Raw genomic sequence first — 9,678 nt, forward strand, 5'->3', positions numbered from 1 at the left:
CGGAAGAACGGATAACAACAATGGAGGAGCGAATGCAGGTTACAGATGAGGTGATGACGGAGATAATAAAACTCCACGGCCAACTCGAAGCAAAGATAATTGACCAAGAAGGACGCGACAGGCGCAACAACATAAGAATCTACTCTTTACCTGAAGGATCTGAGAAAAATCAGTCATCAATGAAGGCCTTTATTGAGCAGTTGCTAACAGAAAATTTGAAACTTCCTACGGACATGAATTTGCAGATCGAGAGAGCCCACCGAGCTCTTAATCCTCTTCCACCTACTGGATCAGCACCGCGGTCTATCATCGTGAGATTTCTGGACTATAGAACAAAAGAAGAAATCATCAAAACTGCGTGGCAAAACAAAGGGTTTGTTTGGAGGGGCAAGCAAATAAACTTTGATCACGATTATGCGTCAGGAGTGGTGAAAAAACGAAGGGAATACGCGGAGGTAAAAAAAATCTTAAAAGAAAAGGGCCTACGCTTCCAAACCCCCTTCCCTGCCAGAATGAGGGTCTTCTATGAAGACGGAGTATGTATGTACAATTCTGTTACAGAAGTGACGCGAGACATGGCGGAGAGGGGATTACCTGTCACCGTAGTTAAGCAGCCGGAGATGCTGATGGAGAAAATCCAGAAGATGACGTCTACGAGCGACCGAAGAGGAAGAAGCAGTAGGCCTAGAGATCGTAGGAGACGAGCAGACCAGTCGGTAGTCGAAAAACTCCAACAATTCAGACGTGAACGAGAACCCGCGGAAGATAATTAATCTAATGGCACGAATGCACTCGGAGAATCTAAGTGCCATTTTCGTTTCTTTTTTCTTTGTCAGATAAGCACGAGTTCACAGCATGGACTGAATTTCTCCTTATGTTTCTTAAACGAGTACACTGAATGATTCGCAGGGGCATTTTGTTTCCTTTTTCGTTATGAGAACCAAGACCGGCGCCCTTGATTTGAAAGACTAGGATACAGAACGCGGAATTTCTATTTTTTTTTTTTTTTTTTCCGTGCCTGTTGTGACATTAGAATGTCTGTTAAATCGAGATAATAGGATCGGGAGCACCGTGAAAATCACTAGCCAGAAGAGATGAGTGATTATCACGTTAAGGTGATCTTGGAGGGCCCTCCTGTGGTGAAAAGAGAGACACCCTCCTTAAAACTGATCTTTCCAAACACAGTAAGGGTTATTTTTAGAACCTCACCTCTGGAAGTCCTAAAAGTTTGGATTCATATTCTTACTATGTTCATGATAAAGTATGTTCCTTGTTCTACTTTGCATTGTTTTGTGGCTGAAGTTCATTGCAGCCAAGAGGATGTTGGACAGAAAATGGATATTGTAAAAGAAGTACAGGTAGTAAGCACAATTTTGAGTTGGAGACCAATATGCAGAGACTGAAAGTTATGTCTTTCAATGTTAATGGTATATTAAACCCTCAAAAGCGGACAAAAATACTCTTTAAACTAAGAAAAGAAAAGACTCAAATAGCCCTTATACAAGAGACACATTTAAATGAAACTGAGCATCTGAAACTTAAACAAGAGGGATTTAAATATCTATTTTCAGCTTCTTATAAATCTGGACACAGACATCAAATCAAGTAACTTACGAGCATTTGTCAGAAAGGAAAGATAAAGAAGGTAGATTTATCCTTATTAAAGGGAGAATAAATGGGTTTTTAGTAACTATACTTAACATATATGCCCCTCCGGGTAGTCAATGGTCTTTTTTCAGACAAATATTTAATATGATATCTACAGAATCTGAGGGCATACTTATATGTGGTGGAGATATGAATATTCGCTTATCAAAACTGGACTATTCAGGGAAAAATCCTATACTTCAAAACCGGGTGAGCAAGAAAGTCAATATCATGTTAAGAGAAAGTGGTATCATTGCTATTTGGAGAAATTTTTACCCAACTAGACGAGACTACACACACTTCTCAGCTCCCCACTCAACGTACAGTCGAATTGATTACTTCTTTACGTTTCTTAAAGACAGAATTCTCTGTGACATTGGATCAATTGATATATCAGATCATGCACCTATAGTAATGACAATAAATATTAACGACAGTATAAGATCAACCCTTTGGAAGCTGAATTCAAGTATACTAAATAATCCTTATGTGAAAGAAAAACTGAAATCTGAAATTGAATCTTACTTTAAAGAAAATGATAATGGAGAAGTATCACTAACAATTATATGGGATGACTTTAAAGCAGTCTTAAGAGGGAAAATTATTGCTCATACTGCTTCGTTAAAGAAAATGAGACAAGGGAAAATTGAAAATTTACAAACACAACTGAAAGAGGCTCAACGGGTTCATAAAAGAACAAACGATCCTGGTGAAAAACAGAGAATTCAAAGATTACAGAAAGAGTTAGATGCCATATTAACAGAGGAAATTCAACGTAAGCTAATATTCCTAAGACAGAACTATTATGAATCAGGAAACAAGTCAATGAGACTCTTAGCATATAAACTAAGAAAACAACAAGCAGACTCAACAATCTATAAAATAAGAAACCCTCAAACCAAGGTCATACATTATAAATTGAAAGAAATACAGCAGTTTTGAAATTTATTATAGAACTTTATACTCACAACCAACAATGCAAAACGAACAGCATATAGAAAATTTCCTCAATTCCTTAAACCTGCCAGAAGTCACTGAAGAGCAGAATGCTAGATTAACAAAAGAAATTACAGAAATGGAAATAAATAAATCAATAGCAAGACTAAAAGCAAACAAAAGCCCACGGACAGATGGATACACATCAGTATGGTACAAGAGCTTTCGAGAACAGATAGTCCCAAGACTTCAAACTGCATGCAACTGGGCTCTCCAAAAGGGGGAGATTCCCCCTTCCTGGAGGGAAGCGACAATAACAATTATTCCTAAAGACACAAAAGGTAAATTAGACTGTAAAAATGATCGTCCTATTTCGGTTTTAACTCTTTCCCCGCCAAACACGGAATTTTCCGGGTTTCCGTGTTTTAGGTGTTATACGGTAAGGAAGACCCCTGCGCATGTTTTGAAAGAGTACGCAACTCTTTGATCAAAGAAACAGACTGCGATCGTCTCAAACATGAAGTAGTGGAGTATGAGAAGCTCAAAATATCAGACATAAACATGCCTTTTTCTCAGCTTTTTGTCTGAAATGTTGTTTTTTGACAAAACCTACCTCTGTTCAAGTCGCAATAAAAAAAGAACACATGAAGATAAAATAAAATCGTTTTTTTTGCCTAAAAGCAGAGGCCCAGATCTTTATTTTGATATATAGCATCTTCATATATTCATGGAAGAAAATATTCTGCGTGCCATTAAAATTTAGCGAAAATTGTCAAAAACCCTGGCGGTGGCTGGCAACTTTTTTTTAAAAACGCTGGCGGGGAAAGAGTTAAACATAGATTATAAAATATACTGTAGCGAATCAGCTCTATGAAATATTAATAATCAATCATAACTTGTTATAATCGATCATGAATATTTGGATCAGTTAATCGGGTTAACTTGATGTAGCTACATTAACATTACAACCAAATACTCGGTTCATCCCGTGAACACTCAATATTGGTTATTAATTAATTAATTAATTAATTAATAGAAATGTACATTTCCGGGGCAGGGAAATGTCTTTCTTACTACGTATTAAGAGCAAGTAGTCAAAATCTATGATTAGTGACTTTAGATATGAGCTTGAGACACAGACAACTTTACATGTGACATGAACAAGACTTTATTAACTAGACTAAACATTTAAACTACTCTAACATACATATACATACATTCATACAGTTTACCAAGGGAAAGAGGGCTGAAGCAGAATACAGGAAGGCAAGAAGTTATAGCATTGTTTGAAGTTCAGCAGATCAACAGCCTGAGCAAACCATCATATTAGTTCTGACACGCCCTTTTTAGAAAGGGGTTAAGGATACTTAATGAATCAAATAATGAGACTAAGTTTGATACTTGCATGTCCCATTTGAATTAAACTGTCCTGATGCAATTTGTTGAGGCTCCAGTTGATCTTTGATGATGTTGTCTTGATGAGAGAGAACCAGTGAGAGTCAGAGGATCTTGGTGAATGGAAAGACAAGGCCGTAGCCTGGCGCATGCTTGGGAGTCCTTGGGGCCTTCTAGTTCAGCATCATTCAGCAAGAGAGTGAGAGAGCACAAGGCTCAGAGGGCAAGAAAACAAGAGAGGCAGGAAGCAAGAGAGGCTAAGAGAGCGAAGAGATAAGAGCTAAGAGAGGGCGAGGAAGTGGGCGCAGCAATTTTATACCCTTAGAAAACATGTCCCACCTCTCATTGGCTCGACCAATAAGAAGGGTTTGAGTTCTAGGCGGGAATTTGGTTTATTGCTCTTTGTTGTAAAATTGCCCATTGCATGTGCAAGAAAGAAAATAGGAAATATACTTGTAATACTAATATGTTGTTGTTATCGACATATCATGTACACAGTCATTTCAATCTTCAAAATACCAAGTTATAGAGACCAAATATGCCACGCATATGATTTTGGTTAACCATAGTATGCAAAGTCTGAAACATTAACCCATTAGTTTGCAAGAAAACATAGATCAAGCACATTTAAGGGAAAATGTGAGATGGCACATTAGTTACATGTCAATATTTATCACATGGATATATAGAATATATATATAGGATTAACAGGGTTCATTTCTCTTTCTCAGTAAGAGAATGAAGTGAGGGTCAGCACTTCTCTGAACATTCCTTTGGAGGTCGTAAAAGTCTCCCTTACTCTGGGCATGAGAGAGTTCCTTTGTCAAGGCTCATTTGCATGTTTATGACAGTAAGAGATTTTGGGCTGAATGACTCAAAAGATAGTAAAACATCGCGTAATATCATTCTACAGAGATCTTATATTCGAATTCAGCTCGGACAAATCGTAAGGTTTAATTTGATACCAAGAAACGTGTGTTTAGTACACTTAAAAAGAGAATATACACTCTTCGGCTATTAAATATCAGGCCTCAGAGTTTAAAACACACAACGAAACAGTTCTAACGAGTTTGATATACCTCAGAAATACACAACATACAGGGATTACACGTATTTCATTAGCAATATGCAGTTCTGTGTTTAACTGAAAAACACACACACACACACATTTTTACGTTCAAAGTTTCCCCCTTCCTGTCCACACGATAAGCACGTGGTGAGCATGCGGATGTCACATGCGGTTCTCTGTCAATAGTTCATTGTCTCTTTGTCAATACATTTATTGTGCTTGTGGAGACTAGTTGGCGCTATTTCAGTAATTAGGGGAGTTTCAACAGTAAGTTCTTGTTTGTTTGGAACCTGCCGAGTTAATGATTCCTTCATTGATTCCCCCAGTCGCTACAATACACATCGATTTTGGCTAAAGGACTGGAGACTATATTCCCTGACCTTATTCAGTTAGACCAAACAGGGTTTATTCATCAAAGACAGACACAAGACAGCATTAGACGCACATTACACATCCTATGGCATATACAGCATCACAAGATTAATTCTATGTTTCTGGGACTAGATGCAGAAAAAGCATTTGATACAGTTAGATGGTTGTATCTCTATAAGGTATTAGAAAAGTTTGGATTCCATAACACTATTATTAAAGCCTTCCAAGCACTATACAATAAACCAACAGCAAGAATTAAAGTTAATGGAAATCTTTCACAAGCGAAAGATCATGTAGACAGGGATGTCCATGTTCCCCTCTTTTGTTTGCTTTATTTTTAGAGCCGTTAAGCCAATATATAAAACAAAATACAAATATTAAGGGAATAGACATAAATAGAGAAGAACACAAACTATCACTCTTTGCAGATGATATATTAGTTTATTTAGGACAACCAAACGAATCGTTAGATGCTTTGATGGAAACATTGGTTTTGTTCGGAGATTTATCAGGCTATAAACTAAATGTACAAAAAACCCAGGTCTTAACTTTTAATTGCCAACCATCTAGTTATTTGAAGGGAAAATTTAAGTTTAAATGGGGAGAGGACTATTTGAAATACTTAGGGGTTCAAATACCCAAAGATATCACACGTCTATTTGATGTAAATTACAAGCCATTATATTCTACAATGAAATCAGATTTGGCTAGATGGAATATTCTGCCATATCTAGGATTATATGGTAGAATTGAATCAATTAAGATGAATATACTTCCGCGATTCTTGTATCTTTTCCAAACACTTCCAATAGAGATAAGTAAACAAAACTTTATTGAATGGGACAGATTGTTATCACGATTTATATGGCAAGGGAAAAAACCAAGAATAAAATTTAAGACACTACAATTAAAGAAAGAAAAAGGTGGCTTTGCCTTGCCATGTTTAGAGGAGTATTATCGTGCAGCCCAATTACGACCTTTATTATGTCTATGTAATCCAGATCTTAAAGCCAGATGGAAAGAAATAGAAAATGCTGACCTTAAAAGACCCCCAATACAAGCTATAATGGCAGATGAACACTTGATTAAAATGTATGTACAAGAATTCAATCCGTGGACAAATAATTTATTAAAGATTTGGCAAGATATAATTAAAAAAAATAATTTGATAGAGCAGGTGTCAATATTGAGATGGCCCGCTTATGATTCAACATTTGTTCCAAATACTATAGACGATAGCTTTAAAGTTTGGACTAAACGAGGCCTCACAGCATATTGTACGTTTTTACATAAAGGACAAATGTTGGATTTTGAGACACTCAAACGTGAACATTTGTTATGTAATAAGGATTTTCATAGGTACTTACAAATAAGACACAAAATTGAAAATGTTATAAGGGACTATAAAGACAAGGAAAATAATATTCTTAAAATGTTTATTTCAATTTATAAAATGGGGGACATGACTAAAATAATTACAAAAATGTATAAAAGTCTACAAGACAGAAAATTAGAAAATACCAAATACATTAAAAATAAATGGGAAATTTGGAAATCCTAGAGGAAGATTGGGCAAATATACTTAAATCACAGTGGAAGACAACACATTCCTCAACCTGGAGAGAATTTGGCTGGAAAAATGTCACTAGATTTTTCCTCACTCCTGAGCAGAAGAGATATCAAAGCAAAAATGCAATCTGCTGGAGAATGTGCGGCTCGAATGAAGCCAATCATAGCCATATATTTCTGGGAATGCTCTAAAGTTCAAAAATATTGGCAAGAAATCCATAAGAGTTTAGAGAGTATATTCATGGAACCCATCCAATTTAGTTTATTAACTCTATACTTGGGTCTTACAAAACTTAAATCAGAAGATACATCTGATAAATATTTAATGAGAATTCTGTTGATTGCTTGCAAAAAAGCTATAACTAGAAAATGGTTGCAACCTGAAACACCGGGAATTAACGATTGGCTGGAAATTGTGTATGAAATTTACACAATGGAGAGGTTAACAATGAATCTTCGGCTACAGTCTGAGAAATTTATCAAGCTATGGAGAAAATGGATAGACTACATTCTCCCACTTAGACCAGACCTAGTGTAGAAATTGTGAATATTTTTTAGGAAAAGAAGGGAAATCTTAAAAATTATTGAATAAGAGATACGAAGGATATGAGGAATGAAAGAAGTAATGATAGGAAGAAAAAGAAATACCCATTTTGGGAATGAGAGTACCTCTGGATTAAAATGCATCATCCTCAAGTGTTTTCTTTTGTATATAGTTAATAAAAAAATAAATAAAAAAAATTGAAAACGGATCGGATCTGGTACCCAAACTACAGGCAGAGTAATAAATATATAACTATATAGCTTACTGAATTTCCAAAAAAGCTGAAATATTGGGTTGCTGACATTGCCTTACAACATACTTTATTGTTACTTTAATTGATGACTTTTATGTTCCTTTTTTTCTTTCTCCTATAATTTTGGATGTAATATCTGTTTCACAAAATATGTTTTGCTGGTTTTTATATTTTTGTTTATTTATTTATTTTTAGTCAATATACCCAATTGTTGAATGCCTTGACTAAGATTCCAGGTACCATCCAAATGTAAGGAAATGTTATAATTACTGTAATAAAAACTTAAATAAAAAAAAAAAAAAAAGTTCAAATATAACAACAAAACTTTATATGAACGCAAATTCATGAAAGGTGGTAAAAAGCAAGTAAAAGACATTATTTATGAGGTAATTCCAGGTTCCCCGTCTGTCACTCACTCGAGGTTGTGTCAATGAGTTGACACTAGGGGTTGCTCCTGCGGAGCCCGGACATCTCTGATTATGAGAATTGGCGTGTGGAATTTGCATGCCACTCCCCCGGACATACGGGTATAAAAGGAGTGACGCTGATAATACACATCAGATATCTTCTTCGGAGCTGAGAGAGCAGTCACAGAGCTGAATTCCACTGCTGTTTCATTCATCTCTACAAGCTGTTGGTTTTACGGTGCTTTTCAGCGGACCACCCCCTCGCATACTATGTTGTGCTGAGCACAAACCCCTGGGCGCTTCAGCAGCTGATAAAAGAGCTCATGGAGTGAATAACTTTGTTTATATATATATATATATATATATATATATATATATATATATAAAAAACACCAATAAAAGAGTATATTTCTCTAAAAGTGTGGCGCAAAGGGTGAAGCGTCTTTTTCAAGATGTATTTCCGTTTGTGTGCGTTTCCTGGTTGCGGACGTTCTCTCTCTCCCCGTCTGATGGCCACGATCGCTGCCTCTTGTGTCTGGGTGCTACCCACGCAGAGTCAGCGTTTGTGGATGGTTCATGCCCTCACTGCGAGAGCATGGCCATGGCTACGTTGCGGTCGAGGCTCGCAGTCGTAAGAGCGCGAGCCACCCCAGCCGCTCCTCAACTCGTTCCTTCTACCTACGGGTATGAGGCAGTGTCGGCTAGCGCTGGGGGCGATATGGGGACCTCTGTGGGAGCCTCTCCACCGGGTACAACACCACGGACCTCCCATTCCCCGCCAGGCTCGTATGCTCTAACCGAGCATTGGGGCGCGGTTGCCTGTTTGCTTCATAGCGGACCCGCGATCTAATTCGAGCACCTGACGGCGATGAGATCTCGATCGCGGCATCGGAGAGCGGGTTTGTCATGTCTGGCGCTGAAGACTCTGCTGAACGGGAGCGGCGGGTCAGTCACAGGCTGACGCGGAGCTGACAGCCATGCTTGCCCGGGCATCTGCGAGTGTCGGGCTGGAGTGGAACCCTCCACCTCCCCCCGAACCCTCGCGGCTCGACGATTGGTTCCTGGGGCCAGAGCGCCGCTTACGGCCACGCTCCGTCCCTGTTCCTTTCTTCCCGGAGGTGCATGAGGAGCTTACGCACTCGTGGCAGGCAACTTTTACTGCCCGCACGCGAGCGGTAAGCTCCTCCGCTCTCACTACCCTCGACGGCGGGGCGGCAAGGGGCTACGCAGCGATTCTCCAGGTGCACTTATGCCAGCAAAATGCCTCCACCTGGCAGAACCGCCCGAGGCTTCCGTCCAGGGCCTATAGGCTGACGTCGTCTCTGACGGCTAAAGCCTTCAGCGCCGCTGGACACGCTGCCTCCACCTTGCATGCCATGGCACTCCTGCAGGTTCAGAGGCTCCTGGGGCATATGGCATCATCAGCCACGGTTACACCGCTTGGGTTGATGCATATGAGACCACTCCAGCACTGGCTGAAGACCCA

Source organism: Xyrauchen texanus, chromosome 26, assembly GCF_025860055.1.
Source record: "Xyrauchen texanus isolate HMW12.3.18 chromosome 26, RBS_HiC_50CHRs, whole genome shotgun sequence".
Taxonomy (NCBI): domain Eukaryota; kingdom Metazoa; phylum Chordata; class Actinopteri; order Cypriniformes; family Catostomidae; genus Xyrauchen; species Xyrauchen texanus.